This window comes from Chinchilla lanigera, unplaced genomic scaffold, assembly GCF_000276665.1.
Source record: "Chinchilla lanigera isolate Chin_1 unplaced genomic scaffold, ChiLan1.0 scaffold00039, whole genome shotgun sequence".
NCBI classification, from domain to species: domain Eukaryota; kingdom Metazoa; phylum Chordata; class Mammalia; order Rodentia; family Chinchillidae; genus Chinchilla; species Chinchilla lanigera.
The window spans coordinates 17563114-17580258 of record NW_004955440.1 but is presented as its reverse complement, the minus strand read 5'-3'; the positions used below and the strand labels follow the sequence as shown (position 1 = coordinate 17580258).

General features: G+C 48.5%; 1 long non-coding RNA gene across 1 annotated transcript; it reads left to right on the top strand.

Moving 5' to 3' along the window:
* The first annotated feature begins 505 nt into the window (after window positions 1-505).
* On the top strand, window positions 506-4390 carry LOC102007156. The gene is made up of 3 exons (XR_262035.2): window positions 506-618; window positions 2416-2552; window positions 4221-4390. It is a non-coding gene; the product is annotated as an uncharacterized LOC102007156 (long non-coding RNA).
* The last annotated feature ends 12755 nt before the right edge of the window (window positions 4391-17145 follow it).

Here is a 17145-nt window from a genome sequence, read left to right as displayed (position 1 = left end):
ATAGTAAGGTTTTTAAAATTCCACTTACAAAATTTTATATCTTCTTCAGCAGATGGGCTGGCCAGCATATGGTCTCCATGGTAACAAGGTTTCTGTACCCCCTCCTTTTTAAAATAGCCTGAAGTCACAGAAGGGAACTTAGATATTAATAGCATAAGAAATTTCAATGTGAACAAGTTATTAAATATGCAGCCTTTGAATATGTGTTTCTTGATCCGAAGTCATTTGTGAAATGTAGCAACTCTGGTGAAGCGCTGTAAATAACAGTCTTGATACTTGTGCAGATTAGGATGTGGCAGTTAGTTTGCTGAAATAATTAACTGCTGGACAACCTGTTTAAATTAGCCTGCACTTCTCAACTTCCTTTTTGCCACCCAAATCAGATCATGTGCTGTACTCCACAGATGTCAACAGCATTGTCTTAATGTATTTTTTTTTTTTTTTTAAATTTTTTCCGGTACCGGGAATCAAACTCATGACCTCATGCTTGCCAGGCAGGCGCTGTGCTGCTGAGCTAAATCCCCAGTCCCCAATGTATTGTTATTTTAACCTCTGTGTGGAAGACAAAACCAGGGATTTCTCGTTGCTGTGCAGTTTCTATGGACAGCCATTTCTGTGGTAAGTGTGGTGTTTGTACTAAATATAGAAAAATTATAATTTTCATGGGGCTGAAGGCTCTGTCAACTTGATTAAGTTCTGGTATCGACTGATAAACAACTGGAAACCCCTCCCCCTTGGTGCATAAATGATTGTTTAAGGTCGCACACTAGCCAGGCATAGAAAGGTCTTGGTGAAGGGGATTCGGCTGGCCACAGTGTCACTGTCTTGCTCCTGTCGTCTAGCTCCGTAGGAGGCTGTGGCTGGAGGAGTCCTTGAGCCTTGAAATTCACAGTTAGCCTGGACAACAGTGAGGCCCCCATCTCTAGGGGAAAAACAAGATGAGTTTGATTTACTAAAATTCTTGTGTTTTCCTAAGAAGTGTCCTATTCTTGACTAGCATGGGTAAGTCTTATGTAAAATGTCCACCCCTTACTTTTTTCTTACTTTTTAAAATTTAAACTTATTTTATACTAGTGTGTAAAAACAAAAATTGTACATATTTATGGAGTACTGTGTGATGTTTCGAGTAGTATTATTTCAAGTATATTATTTTGGGGTTTACTTTGTTGTTGGAGATTGAACCAAGGGCCTCACATATACTAAGCGAGTGCTGTAGCCCTGAGCTCCACCCTCAGCCCCTCGGGTCTACTTTTACATGTTAGCTTTTGTGAGATCATGACATAATCTTCCTCTTTTAGCTGTAAATATTAAGAGAGGTTTTTATTCCATCAGAATATCTAGAATAAGGAAGAATTTTTCTGTCAAGCAACAGAAATGTATTAAGCATACCCGGAGTACCTGGCCCTGTAGTGGGTTCATCTTAGTATGTTTTGGACTAAACTCCTGTTGCAGGATCGTGTAGGAGTCTCTTTTCCAGTGTCCTGCCTGTTTTTACTTACCTTGCTCTCAGCCAATAGGTTGAGCTGTGAAATACGCAGTGTGGAGGGTAGGTGTGAAAGTAGCACTTGATTCTACTGGGAGGAAGCAAAGGGGCCTTGTTTATATGTTTGTGATAAGATTTAACGGGAGGTTGGCGGGCGGGTGGGTATCTGCGGATGACACTCTTACCGGGCTACTTCGGCTGCAGGACCATTTCTTAGGAAGCTCTTGACCCACATTGAAGTACTCTCTGTCCCCGCCAAACAGATGGGCCTTGTTTTATCCTAATTTCTTCTGAGCACCCGTGTGCAGGTAGTTTATTTGGAAGTGAGGCCAAGGAATGGGAGGGAGAAAGGATGAAAAGCCAGTACCAGGGGATGTTAACAAGTTGGCCAGTTCTAGGAGCAGCTAGTGATGGGTGATGTTATGCTTCTCCAGGGAGCCCTGTGTGGTGCATATCAGGATTATTTTCCTGTGGAAATAAACTTCCAACAAACAAACAGAGCTGTGTTCTGGGGCAGACAAAGGAGAAGGACTCAGTCACTGACTTCCGCCCTTCCCTGCGCGGGGGCAGCCGGCAGGTTCGCCCTGGTGCTGCTGTAGCACGCGGCAGAGGGCAGGCATCCTGCGCGCGCTGCTGGGGAGGCCCGTGACCTGGAGGCCTCAGGCCGTGCAGCTGTGTGACGCTGGTCAAAGCCTGTGTGGGGCAGACGGCTGCAGCAGCGCTGGGGTGGTGGGACCGGAGGGCGTGAAGTGGTCCCTGAACTGTGCAAGCCTTCATGGCAGAGGTGCCAGTGCTTCCTTCCTCAGGTCGTTTCTGAGAGCCTCAGGGCAGGAGAAGTCTCCCTGTCTTTTCAGGCAACATAGGTCAGGGTTCCTGGGTTTCACATCCATGCGAACAGTCTCACCACTCTGACCCTTCGGATCCCTTCCTAGGTTTCAGCATCGATGCTTCATTGACAGGAAGCCATCATCCCATCCAAACTCCAAAGCCATTCCGGTGGAGCGCAGAGACCAGTTCAAGGCGTTCTTGGCAGGACTTGGAACCCAGAGTCATTGGAAAGTGTCCCCATGTCAGTAAGATTCTTCATCCAACTTAATCTTTTGTACCTGCTGGTCTAAAACACCCAACTTCAAATAATCTTTTTTTGTGGTTCCTCTTGATGTGTATTCCTTTGATGAATAAGCACTTTGTTCTGCAGCGAGAACTGTCTCTTCCTGCTTGGGCTGTGCAGAAACCCGGCTAGTTGTTTGGCTCAGAGGCAGAAGCGGTGGTCGATTTTAGAAAGAACAAGGGTTACCTTGTTAGGCACCCATCTTTGCGCTGCGGACTTTGCAGGGTCCCTGTGCAAGGCGAGGGTGTAGTTAATGGCCTGGAGAGTTCTCAGGATCTGAGAATTGAAGATTCTTAGGATCATCTGCTCACATGCCCCAGTTCCACGTTAGAGTCCCTCTTTTCCTCCCTGCCCTGACTTTGACGTAGACTGTGCGTGCACTCTCCTTTGCAGATCTTCCAGCTTTATAATTAGCTCCTGAGCCTTATTTTCGGCACAGCCTGCCCCGTGGCTACAGGAAATGAGTCAACCAAAATGCTGTCAAAGAGGATTTCCAGTGACCTCTCTGAGTGAATAGTTCACTTACCTGCACTTTTTTTTTTATATACCAGGAATTCAACCCAGAGCTTTCACATGCTGGGCAAGAATTCTGCCACTGGACACATTTCCAGCCCTTTAATTTTATTATGAGATAGTGTCTCACTAGGTTGACCAGGCTGGCTTCGAACTTGGGATCCTCCTGCCTCAGACTTCCTGAGTAGCTGGGATTACAGGTCTGTGCCGCCATGCCCAGTTATGATCGTGTACTTTTAGCCTTACATTTTTTGAGGCTTCTAGAGCAGTTAACAGAAGCCAGAGAACTCTGTTTTTACACCTAGCACTCACTTCATGCTCAGGTACTACAGCTACCACATCATTCATTATTTTACATTTCCTCTCTACCTCATCCCAGTCCACCACAGCGAAGAGTGCAGTATTGGTAATTGTGATGCCACTATATGCTGAGGATGACTAACCAATGGACCAAGAGAGATGGAGCCATACCAGGCCCACAAGCGTTTACTTCCCTGAGCTCCTAGATTGCGTGTGCCAAGTGTGGAGCTCCTCAGCCTCGGTTCGCACTGGAAAGCTCTGGAGCAGGAGGTGAAGGGTATGTGGAGCGCGAGGCGGAGGCTGTTAGTTTATACCTGAGCCTGCTTGAAGCTGGAGCGAACCTGGTCGTCTCAGCGGAGGCTGGAGTAGGACGTGAGGCTCAGAGGGTGTGAAGTGCCCAGGGAAGGTCTGGTATGGCGTCGTCTCTCTTGGCCCATTGGTTAGATGCACTCATTTATTATGGTCATTGAGTGTGTTCATCCTTCCTCTTTATTTTCTATGATTTATACCATGAACAGATTTAGCTATTATAATCACGAATCATACTGCTTAAAAATATTACTGCCTTCTTAAAAAATAAATATTGTGGGCTTCACGTGAGGGCCTGTAGACTTCTTGGAGGAGAGGCAAGGTGAGGAGTGTACGGAGAATAAATCATGTAATTAAGCTGCTGCTTGCTGTTACTTCCCACGGAGAATATAGGGAATTAAAACACAACAGAGCCAGAATTTGTACTGTGTGAAGTCCTTAGAGTCTTAGAACAGCTTATTGTTAAAGATTCCTATTTTTGGTACTTTTCCTTTCCTCTTAAAGGGGGTGATCTGTGAGTCTTCAGTGGGCCCTCACCAAGCCTTCAGAGTGGATGCTACTAGCCACAGTGCCTGCCATAAGTGAAATTCTGTGGGAAGAAAGTGTGTGGTGGACTGACAACCGGTGGTCAACTTGCAGTACCCAGCTGAACTTAATGAGCGTGGTGCTGGGCGTGGGAGGCCACCTGAGGCTGTTGCCAGCAGTGTAAGAGGCAGAACTGGAGAAGAAGCAGGCTGTTGGGAGCTGGAAGAAGCCGTTGGGAGCCTGTTGGAATTGGAGAGAAGCTGTAAGGAGCTGCTGGTTTTCTTGGAGGAGCTCGTCATGCTGGCTGTCCTGATGAACTTGGCTGTTTTCATCCTCCAAGGAGCTCAGGACCTCTCTGGCACTGAGAATGGCTTCGGTTCACTTTGGGGGAGCTCTGGTCCTCACTCTGAGCATCACTTCCTTGCTCTGGAGGGGAAGATGGTGCACTGCTCAGTCTCCTGGAGAAGCTTGTCAAGTTGGCTTCCCTGATGGGAACCTGGCTGTCCTGATCATGAGAGGAGCTTGGGACCTCATTGTTGCTGATTTCGGCTGTGGTACTTTTCATGGGAGCTCTGGCTCACTCTTTGAGCATCGCTTCCTGGCTCCGTGCAGATCCCTCAGCCTGCTAGCACAGATCCTTCATCCCGCTGGCACAGACTTTCTAGACCTTTGGGCCTTTCTGGTGCAGATCTGTGAAACAGGCCTGCATGAGACGTTGTCATGGGCTCTGGGCCTCCAGGTGGACTCATGGGAGGCACTGTGATGGGCTCTAGGTCTTCAGCTGGACTCATGCAGGACATTTCTGTGGGATCCAGGTCCTCAGCTGGATTCTTTGGTCTTTAGTGTGTGGACAGATTTCCGGCACTCTCTTGTATATCGTTCTTTGGGTGACTGTTATAAATAATCATATAAGCTATGTGTCCTGTATTATATTGTTCCCCTTGCATTAAGCCCTAAACTATGACAAAGTGGTTAATCTTTCCTAAAATTGGAACTTTTCTAGGTGTTCGGATTGGGGGCAGACAAGGTAAAATACAAAGGCCTACAAAGGTGAGAAAGAATCAGCCCTTGCCTTCAGAGCCGTTCTTCTGCTGGTCATGAGAATTCATAAGATTAGAGACTGAAGCTTCGGGATGTAATATTGGTTGTTTATTTTGCTGGTAAATTCTCTATATGAAATGTAAACAAGATTCTTTGGATTTCATGACCATTTATTGGGAATTTCTTCAATTTTATGATCTCGGTACTTCACCTGTATTTGGTGTCGTTGTTACCTATCATAGCTACTTTTTTGTTGTTGTTGTTGCTGTTTTGAGAGCTGGTCTCACTGTGTCATTCAGGTTGGCCTTGAGTTCACTATGTAGCCCAGGCTGGCCTTGAATTCACAGTGATTCTCCTGCCTCAGCTTCCCGAGTGCTGGGATGAGTGCTGGGATTACAGGTGTGCCGCACTGTATCTGGCCGTCATAGCTATTATGAAAAAGTCTTTTCTTTTTTATGAGTATTTTTTATTTGAAGAATATGTATGCTTACCACTTTAAAGAACATTATGAAAATTCTGGTGCACATAAAAAACGGAATTTTATATGTGCTGCTGAAGTGAGCGCAAAAAACAAAAATTTTAAAAAGAATGGAAAAGAAATAGAAATATGGACTTGAGTACTCAAAAATTGTCTTTCTGCTCTCCAGTAGCTGTTCCTGCGTAGTACCTGGGCAGCCTGAAGTGCACGTCCATCCCAGTGTCTGTGGTCCATACCTGGTGTTTAGAAGATCGTTCCTGCATGGTCTGCTGGGAACTGTAATGGACAGAACAGAAGCGGCGGGCTGTGTTTAAAGATTGGTTTTGTTAAGGATAAATAAACTTGAGACTTCCATAGGCAAATGGATGCAACTAGAGACCATACTCGAAGGTGAAATAAGCCAGACGCACATGTGTAAACGTCATGCTGTCTCCCTGGTGTGAGAAGCTGAACGAGTAACTAAGATCCAAAATGCACAGTGGATATTGTCAATTGGGACAAGGACACGTGGCTACGGAGGAAGAAGGAAAAGGAGGGAAAGGAAATACATGTGTAATACATGTGTGTGTGTACAGCTAATTTCTCGAGTTCATTGAAAAGAAAGTTTTGTGCTAATACTGTTTGGACAATATTTCCTGCCTATATTTTAGACTCTGAGTAACTACTATGAAAGTAACAATACACAATATGTTATTATTGTTACTTTCCTGTAACAATAATAACATTATTAATAACATTATTATTGTTAATAACATTATTATGTTAATAACAATATATTGTTATTAACATAATAATAACATTATTATTGGTACTTTGAAACTCTGTTTCAAAACCATTTTAGAATGTTTTATTTCTATTTTTCTTCTTCTTCTTCTCTTTACTTTTTTATCTTATTTTATTTTTTGAGAACCGGGAATTGAATTCAGGACCTCATGCTTGCCTGGCAGGTGCTGTGCCCCTGAGCTAAATCCCCAGCCCCAGACAAAATGTTTTGAATGACGGCTAAGACACACTGGTTGGATTCTGCGCCAGTTGGAATCTGACTTTTCATCCTTTCTGGAAAACTGGTGAGAACTGGCAGCGCTGGACGTCCAGTCTTCCGGGGAGTGTGGTCTGGAGGTGGGAAGTGGCCGCCCTGATGACAGGACCTTACTCACGTGCACCCGTGTGAACTGACGCAGTGCAGGGTGATGTACCGTCCCCGCAGCAGTCAGATTGCCTGGTCCCGGTTCTAGCTCCGCCCTTCCTAACTCTGAGGCTTTGGGCACACTGCCACTGCTCGCTTCCTCACCTGCAGAGCGACGATAATAATAAATGAATATATGTAAGATAACAGGGTAATGACGTTCCCCGGCATATAATCAGCATTTAATATGTGCTGGATATTACAGTATCGTTAACTCGCTGATTCTTTCTATTGGGTATTTGATAATGACTGTGAACAGATTGCAGCAGATAGAGCGTCTACACTGGTGAGAAGAACGGATCCCCAGTGCGGAATGATCTGTTCACTGAGCAGTTAGCTTCCACACGTGCACGTGTGGTAAATTCCCGCAGCGACCCAGTGTGTTTGGGGTTCAAACCAACCGCGTCTGCCCGGGACCAGTGAACTCCTCCGTGCGGAGCGGCCGAGGGACTGTCACTGCTGTCCATCTGGACACTTCTCGGCTCATCTGCTGGTTCTGTTCTGTCATGCTCGGCCGCCCGCTGCCGAATGCTGATCTGAGTCCCGAGGCACTTGGGGCACTTTTTGTCCCAAGGCTGATGTGCCAACCTCGGGGAAGTGCTTGGCTTTCTAAGTTTGCTCGTACGCAGCACGCCCCCCACCCTCAGTCTTCTGCTCTGTTTCCCGCCTGATTTGTCCCTTCGTGGGTCTGTGCAGTGTCAGGCTGAAGGAAGCTTCCTGTCCTTCCCTGTGTCCTCGGCCGGGTGCCTGCAGTTGGCCTCGGCCTCTCTGCCTGGCCGTGGTTGGCGAGGGGAAAGATAGCTCCAAATTCACCGCTCTTTGAACAGCCCCCACTGCTGCCTTCCCTGATTGCCTGTGCTTCTTTGTTGGACCAATGGAAGAAGTTAGCTGAAAATCTGGGGTGATTTTTCCCAAGAATGTAAATGGAAAATGAACTTACCTTAAATATTTGCTGAGAAAGAATCACTCAGGGTATCAGAAGGTTCACAGAATAGTCTTAATCATTATTTTATGATCATTCTTTATATTGCTGTTTGAGATAACCAGCTGCTTCTGGAACTAGTCCTAACATTTAGAAGTCAGAAACCACAGCCTGTAGTTTTAGCTTTTTTCTTTTTTACTTACTCTTTTTTTTTCCTTACACATAAGGAAGTCATTCAATATCCTTAAAATGGTCTTAATAATCTCTTTCTAATTCATAAAGTTTTAGATGGCTCAAATAAGCGTACTTTATTTAAACTTGTTTTTAAAAATAAAATGTAGGGGCTGGGGATTTAGCTCAGCGGCACAGTGCCTGCCTGGCAAGCACAAGGTTGAGGGTTTGGTTCCCGGTACCGGAAAAAAACCTCAACCCCCTCCAAAAAAATAAATAAAATGTAATCATATTAATTGTTTTTACATTTTAGCTAATATGTAGTTAATATTAATTAATTTAGTTTAGTTAATTTAGTTAATATTCACTTGTTAATCTGTCTTTGCTAAATTAGGATAATACTGATGAACTATTTTTAAACAATCTGAAATATTTTCAATGAAAAGGAAGTACATATTCGGTGTAAAACATCTGAGGAACATAGAAAAATATAAAGATCACCCATAACATGATAACTACGTTTACATGTTGGTTTGTATCTCCGTACTGCATATGTTTATACAGATAGAGGCAAATGCGCTATTTATAAAAATTTAAATATCCTTTATTACGTGTTCTCTTCATATGATATGTATCTCTTTCCTAGTTAAAAAGATCTAGTTCAGCACTGTTAACTTAATGTGTGAATATACTGTGATTTACTTAACTTGTTCCTGTTGCTAGATGCTTCAGTTTTCAGTTTTTCACTTGCAGAAATGATGCCAGTGTTCTTACGGTGAATTCCTGGAATTGGACTTCCTGGGCAATTGTGTTGTAAACCGAGAGTCTAACAAAAGCCACCCCCTCACCCCCTGCTGTGAGTTGTGGAATATCTAGTAATGTGGATCATATGCTCTAAGAGACTACCTAATTAATACGTTTTGAACCTCACAGCTGCTGGAGCTATAGCATTAGATTTATCAGAGCAATAGCTTTTCTTGAACTTTAAAGAAGTTACAGTTATTGAAATACCCGAGGGCCTCATAACACAGTTTTCCTTGTAGCCCAGGACAGTGGTTCTCCTGTGAATTAATAAAGCATTAATAATTAATTTTAAATGTGACTATTTTAGTGTAATGGTATGCAGTGAGTACACATTCAGCAAACATTCACTGAATCCTGTGTGGGAAATGTTCTGCTGTGCCCTGAGGCTATAAAGATGAATGAAACTCGTCAGTTTCCTTGATGAACTCGGTCCAGTGGGGTGGACAGACATGTAAACAATTATAGAACATCCTAGTAAATGGTACCATCCAGTGTTGCTGGGACAATAGAGGGTCCCCTGCCCTCCCACCTGCTCCAGGCTGAAATGAGGGGGAAGAATCTTGGTGTTTTGTCTCTGCAGCTCATTAGGACTTTCCAAGGGTCAGATCAGTGCAAACCCCTGTTGAAGTTGTGTGTGTGTGTGTGTGTGTGTGTGTGTCTGTGTGTCTGTGTGTGTGAGGGAGGGGAGATGGAGAGGGCGAGAGAGATTTTTATTTAATCCGTAATAAAAAATGCCATGGAAGAGAAGGAGAGAAGAGTGAGAGGAGAGAGACTAGATTTCCAGTGTGTACTCAGTATTGTGTTTCTAGGATTGCTGTGACTGTAAAGCTGTGTCCCTGTACTGTGAGTAAAGTCTTCTGTGTACGCGGACATCCTGAGGGGAGCGGGCTCTTTGTGCACTCATGTTTTTGTGTTAGTTACTGCGGTTGCACAGAGGCGCGTGTATCACCTTGGCCTGAGGCTCGGGGCTGTGAGCACGCCCGAGCTGGGCTGCTTGTGTGAGGGAGTCGGGTCAGCCGAGGCCGGAGTCATCTGAACGCTCGTGTGGGGAAGCACCTGCCTCCAAGCTCACTCCCAGGGGTCGTGGAGGGTGCAGGTGCATCCGATGGGTAGGCTGAGAGCTGTCCCTTGCTGGCTGCAGGCTGGAGACCCTTCATTTCCTTGGTACATGGGGCTCCAGCCAGTGTCGGGGAGTCTGCTAGCAGGACACAGGGAAGATCTTTCGTCATCAGATTACAAAAGCGACACCCCTCCATGTTGCTTGTTTGCTGGGTAGAGCACGTTCCTCATGGGAAGGGGTTTTCCAGCACCAGGAATACCAGGGGAAGGCATCACTGGGGCCGTCTTGGAGGCAGTTTGGCACAGTTTTCAATGGAAATCACAGTAAGGACTTGAGGCCCTTGTTTGTGGCAGTAAGAAATAGCCCTCACCCGCGAGGAATTTCAGAAATGCTGGGTGGGACCTGAATTTTCCACAGGACCTGGGATTGCGGTACAAGCCCGTGGTGCCTAGGGCATACGGGCGGTGTGATTCTGGGTGCCATGTGGGTTATCATCATGGCAGGACTGAAGAAGGTGCCAAGGGTGTCACCTAGATGGAATCTATTGAGTGCCGCGGGCGGGGCGCTTGCGGGGAGGTGGCCTTGCCGGGGTGTGCCTTCACAGGTGAGTAGGAGAAGAAGGGAGGTGCAGTGCGTTCCCGAGCGCCGAAGCTTCAGGGCTCCATGCTCTTGGGAAACCAGAGTTTGCCTGAAACGCAGGGGGTGGTTGCAGCACTTGAGCTGAAGAAGCAGTCAAGCCTTGAACGTCCTGAAAACTTCTGAACGGTCTGGCGTATACCAGTGAGCAGACTGATGTAACCAGAGCTCCGAAAGGGCTGACGGTGAGAGAAACGGCGTCAGGAGGTGGCTGTACGGTAACCAGGGTATGAAGACGCGGAAACACGAAGGTTCCGTCGACTCTCACTTGCCGTGCGCCTTGGGTACGCGTTGTCAGACTGCCCAACGTCTGTCTCCTCCTCCTTTTTTCTTTTTTTTGTCTTTTTTTGAGACAGGGTCTCGTTATGCAGTTCAGGCTGGCCTTGAGCTCACTTTGTAGCCCAGGCTGGCCTCAAATTCGCAAGGATCCACCTGCCTCAGCCTCCTGAGTGCTGGGATTATAGGCGTGCGCCACCATGCCGGGCTTGACTTCCTTTTTTGTAGTCAAAGTTAGGTCATTCCAGAGGGTAGACTTACTCTAAAGAAACATTTGTCTTGGCAGTAACCTCTTAATTGTCCTATTACAGAACAATGGCGATGGAGGCGGGGACCACCTTCCCTCCTAGCGATCAAAGCTATTTTAAGGATTAATTAATAATTGTGAAAGGCCCAGAAGCTTAAAAGCCTTGCCTAGACTTACAAGTGCTCAGTAGTAATCAGGGCAGTAATCAGAGAGCAGCGGGGCTTAGCAGGGCGTGAAAAGTCCTGCAGCCCCGCCTGGCCTGTGGGCCGTGTCACCACTGCGGCTCTGTCTCCGAGGGGGTGAGTCTGACCGAGGAGAGGCCCTGCTGTGACACTGGAGAACAGTCAGTGCCTAAGATCCCGAAGCACAAGGTGAACGGAGCTTGCTTAAAACAGAAGTGGAGCTCAAGAGAGGACACCAAAGCTCAGGTAGCCAAAGGAAAAACAGGTAATGTAGATTTCATCAAAATTAGACTTGGGCTGGGGTGCAGCTCGGCGGTGGTATGTGTGTGTGTGTGCAGACATCCGAGGCTGTGGGGTCAGCGCCTAGAATCAGAGAACTGGTTAAGCTGGACCCAGGCTGAGACAGGAAAATCGCTGTGAGTTCAAGACCAGCCTGGGCTACGTCATGAGTTCCAGGGCGGTCTGAACTACATAGTGAGACTGGCTTGAAAAACAAACAAAGAAAACTAATTAAATAAGTGGAAACTTTGGTGCTTTATAGGACAGTATCAAGAAGCAAGAGGCCAACCCACAGAATGGGGGAAAATGCAGGTCGTGTAGCTGATGAAGAACTTACATCCAGGCTGCATTAAGAATGGTTACAATGCGATAATAAGAGAGATGACATTTTAAACGAGCAAAGGCTCTGAAGACAATTTCTCCAAAGAACATATCCCAGCGTTCAGTGATCACGTGAAAAGAACCTGGTATCAGAACGTGGGGAAATCAAAACAAAGCCACAGCGAGAGGCCGCTGTACACCACTGGGCTATAAGCAAGAAGCTGATTTTTGGCAAGAATGTGGAGAAATCCAAATCCTCACCACTGCTATTAGTAGTGCAAGATGGTGCGACTTCCCAGGGTGAGAGTTCGGTCGTTCTTCCAAAGGTAAAATGTGACGTTACCGCAGGACCCAGCAGCTCTACTCCTGCACACATGTGCAGGGGAAACAAAAGCAAGTGTAAGAGAGTAGGTGTTGGCTGCTTTTCACAGTGGACAAAAATGGTAAAAACCCGAAGGCCATCAGCTGAGGAACGGGTTAATGAAAGTTTCTCTGCTGTCACAGTCACTCGACAGAACTTCCGGCATCCACCCGGCCCCCCACGTGGCAGGGGATTCTCCGGTGGACCCCAGCGGGGTGTCCTGCAGTTTAACTCAGCTCTGACGCTGCCTACCATAGTGTCAGATACCACAGGCTGGGGTCAGTCCCCCAAGGCTGCCTGCCCTCGCTGCAGGTGCCACGTGCGGGTAGAAGGTTGTCCCCTCCACCTGCACAGCGTGCGGGCTGACTGCTCTAAGCTGGGGCTTCCTGGGACCCCTTCCTGTGCCGCAGCTAGAGTGACGCCCAGCACTGAGCCGCGTGTCACACGTGCGGTTACACACAATTGTGTTGCACAGGACTGAGACGCTCGCCGCAGGGGCAGGGGCAGCGTGGAGCTCTTCGCTGCCTTTTCTGGTCGCTTAGCAGGCCAGAAACTCCAAGCGCTGTCCTGCTGGGATTTTGGTGGAGGCTGTTTGCACAGGCCTGACTGCTTGCATCACTAGCCACTGGTGACCAGCTCAGCCCTCAGCCTCCGCCCTCTCTGGAGCTCAGGTACAGAGCTGACACTTTCAGCCCTCAGTCTGCTTGGGACTGTCTGGCGACTGCACCCCTGAAACTGTTAGGAGCATTAAGCCCCCAGTCCCCTCATTAGCATACAAAGGGTGCTCCTCACTAATGGCTGCAGTGTTTTGAGGAGCTTGGGCAGGAACCAGGGACAGAGACCAAGTATTCATTTCTCAAATTGCGGTATCACAAATGGCATAGCTGTGTAATGGAATATTACTTGGCAATGAAAGGAACGAAGTGCTGATCCATGCTGTAATGTGGATGAACCTTGAAAAAATTACGCTAAGAAAAAGAAGGGTTGGGGCTAAGGATTTAGCACAGCAGCACAGCGCCTGCCTGGCAAGTGCAAGGTCATGAGTTCGGTTCCTGGTACCGGAAACTCTCCCACCAAAAAAAAAAGAAAAAGAAAAAGAAGGGTTAAGAACCACGTACTGTACATTTCCAGATATAGAAAGGCACAGTGTAGGTAAGCCTAGGGACAGAAGGCAGATCAGTAGCTGCCCAGGATGGAGGGATGGGGGAGTAACTGGCGAAGGGAACAGGATTGGCCTCCCCCTCGGTGACAAGTTACCGCAGAGGGTGGCTTGAACAATAAAAATTTCTTTCTGGAGGCGCCAAGTCCCGGAGCAGGGTGGCCATGCTTGATAAAGGCCTCCTTTCCAGTCGCAGATGGTTTTCCCAGCTCGTTGTCAATCATGGACAGCAGAGGAGAAGCGTGCTCCCTGCCCCCACCTTGTGGTTTTTAGCCAGGGTCTCCACCATGTCGTCCCTTCTGGGCCTGAACTCACTGCGTAGCCCAGGCTGGCGTTAAATTCGCTGTGGTCCTCCTGCCTCAGCCTCCCACGTGCTGGCATTACAGGCGTGTGCCACCATGCCTGGCTCTCTCTCTTATAAGGGCAGTTACTACCATGCCCTAATCACCTCCCACCATGATTAGAGTTTCAGTGTACAAGGTGGAGAGGGCTTAAACATTCAGCTCACAGGAAGGGTTTCTCCTTGGGTGACTGAAATACCCTAACATTGGCCATGCTGATGGTTGCGATACAGGGGAAAAAGTGTGACTCCCAGCTGGCTAAAGGTCGGCCATGCTGAGCTCTTGTTCCCCAAAATTGAAGAATGAATTTTAAGGAACAGCAGAGGTTAAGAGTAGGAAAAATTTATTGAGAGAGAGCTTCTTAGAGACAGGAGGGGACCTGAGAGGTGGCTGCTAATGAGCCCACTTCTCAGAGGAAGTTTTACGGAGTGAAATCCCAAGGTGGGTACAATCACGGGATGGTCAAAACTATGATCAACCAATAAGATTACCCGTACAGCGCTTAGGTAACACTGATCCAATGGAGAAGCAGGTCATGCGTCAAGGGTACAAGGAACAAAGACCTTTTTAGGAAAGGGTGGGTCGAGAGGTCCTGGTCACCCACCTGGGTGACTGATGTCTGTCTAGACCTTGTTGGACCAGGTGAATATCATCTTCAGGTTCTTGCCTGTCCCTCGAGGGAGGCATGTAGGTCTGGTCATTCCGCCTTTGTCTTGAGGCCTGGCCTTTGACAGATGCTCCTCCGCCCGCAGCTGTGCTGTGATTTCATCTTCTGCGCTGACTTCCCCCAGGGCCCAGCCCCATCTGCCTGCCTGTAATCCTGCTACCCGACTCAGCAGAGTATCGCAGTTGGCACCTTTGTAAATGCACCACGACCACTGAGTTGCTCAGTTTAAATGAGTGAATTGAGTGATGCATGAATTTTATCTCATAAAGCTGTCCCCCAGCCCCACCACAGACGTTGATAAGAAGCCAAAGGGAAAGCGGCGCTGGGAGTCTCTCTTAGGGAAACTCCTCAGCAGGAACCCTTCTTTACGTTGCTATTCTGTGTGCTGCTTTCTTTTCCTTTCTTTTGTTCTCCCTGCCCTCCCGACCTCCTCTCCCTCTCTTCTTTCCTTCCTCCTCTCTCCCTCTCTCTCTCTCTCTCTCTCTCTCTCTGAGGTGGCAGTGCCTACATTTTTCTCTCCTTGTTCTGCCACACCAGGCCCCGTTTGCTTGTTAAAAGCTGTGAGCATTAGTGGAATGTTAATGGTCTGAACTACATTAACTTCACATCTGGCTGTTTTCTCCCCAGGAAGTTCTTTTGATTTGACTGTGACTGATGAGAGGCTTTGTTCGTGTTCACTGGCGCTGATTCTGCGGGTTTGGAGTGAAGCTGGTTTGTGTTTGCAGCCCTGTCCAGCACTGCACAGCCGTGTGCCCGTGTGGGAGAAGTGGGCGCGGGCAGTGAGGCGCGGAGGCCTGAGACTCTCCCGGTCTCTAAGTGACACCCAGGGCTCAGCACGGCGTGGAGTCGTTTGTCTGATGCAGCTGGGGTGTAGTGTTTCACAAGGAGCCTGTGGTCTTCGCTCAGCTTGCTGTGTCCTGAGGCGATGCCAGCCTGACCCTGCAGCACTGCAAGGCAGCCCCGTGCGCGGGTCTGTGGGCCACGTAAAGACGTCTGGGTGCCCACAGGCGTGTGAACCCCTGGATACATGGGGAGGCCTTGCCCAGGTCCTGGCCCTCCTTTGCCACGCCTGAGGTAGGATGGCCTCCCATTCACGATTCATATGTAAAGCAGAACGGCTAGATGTGGGGCATGCTGTAATTCTAGCACTCGGGAAGCTGAGGCAGGAGGATTGCCATGAGTTTGAGGCCAGCCTGGGCTGCATAATGGGATGAGAGCCTGGCTGACCTGCATAGTGAGACCCTGCACAAACAAACAAGCAAACAAAAGTAAGATCGTAGCAGGTTGCTGGCAGACCTTGCCATTCCACCTGGAGGCCTGTCCTTGGAAACACAGCTTGTCTTGCGCTCTGTAGGAGGAGTAGACTGTGGGACCCGGTGGCTGCGACCTACTTCCTTCCTGGTGAACAAGGTCGGAGGAGGGGGCGGGGGAGGGAGGAGGGAGGGAGAAAGCCAGGAAAGTACACACTGCAGCGAACAGAGCGAAGGGGTCTGAGGAAGGGAAGTGAGGAAGGAGAGGCAGAGGTGGGGCTGTGAGGTGAGGAGAGAGAGAGAGAGAGAGAGAGAGAGCGCTGCCTTTGCGTGTGCTGGCCGGAGCCTCCTTCCTCCTGGAGCAGTCTGGTCCGCGTCCTTCCCGCGCACGTCCGCGGCTGCGAGGGCACCCATGCTCTCCTGGTGCCCTGCCCTCGTCTTTCCCCTTACCTTCCCCTGTCTGAAGCCTTGCTCCTGAAAGAGTAGTACTTTACATCAAGACGCAGCCGCAGAGAAGGCCAAAGATTTGGCTGTTTTGCTCTACAGCAGAGGAGAAAGAATCCCAGCAAAACTAAACGACCCGAGGCCCAAGGCCCCGTTTCAGCGGCCTGCAAGGGTGGCCTGGAATGCAGAGCTTCTAGCTCATGGGTGCAGCTCAGGGGCTGGTGCGCCCGCTGCTCGTGTTTCTGTGGAGAGCTGGCTTGCTGCCGCTCACGTCCTGGAGAAAGTCCCGGGAAAGGGAAGCGTGGGAGGGCAGCCCACTCGGGACCCCTTCCGCCTCTCTCAGACAGAAACTTTCTTTCCCCAATAAACAGATTCTGCTCTTTTTTTTTTTTTTTTTTGTCTTTTTGAGACAGGGTCTCGCTGTGCAGTTCAGGTCGGCCTTGAGCTCACTTTTGTAGCCCAGGCTGGCCTCAAACTCACAACGATCCTCCTGCCTCAGCCTCCTGAGTGCTGGGATTACTGGCCAGATTCTGCCCTGAAAGGAAACAAAGAGAAGGCTGGGAGAGAAGGCAGCCCGTGAAGTGCTCGCTTCACTGTTTTCCTTCGAATTCTTCTTTCTTTCAGTAGTGGGAATTGAATCCAGAATCTTCATACTAAGCTAGTCCCTTTTTTTTAATTTTAAGTTTGAGACGAGGTCTTGCTAAGTTATTAAATTGCCCAGGCTGGGCTTGAACTTGTTACCCTCCTGCCTCGGGGTTTAGAGTGCTAGGGTTTTAGGCGTGTAATATCACATCCCGCCTGCGTCCGTCTTACTCTCTCCTTGTAGCTGAGGACTGCAGTTGGCTTCCGCTTGCACCAATGCCTGCCCTTGCCGACCAGGGTCTCCCGGGGGCACGGGCCCTCTGGCTCTCACACAGCTCCTTGGAGCGGTGGGGATGGGACGGATGAAGATTCAGCTCCTTCCTGTGGTGTTGGACCTCAGGACGCACTCTCACTTTGCCTCACTGGTTCTCCCCTGGGGTGATTCTGCTCTTCAGGGGACGTTTAAGGGGCTCTGGAGACATCCTCGGCTGTCACAG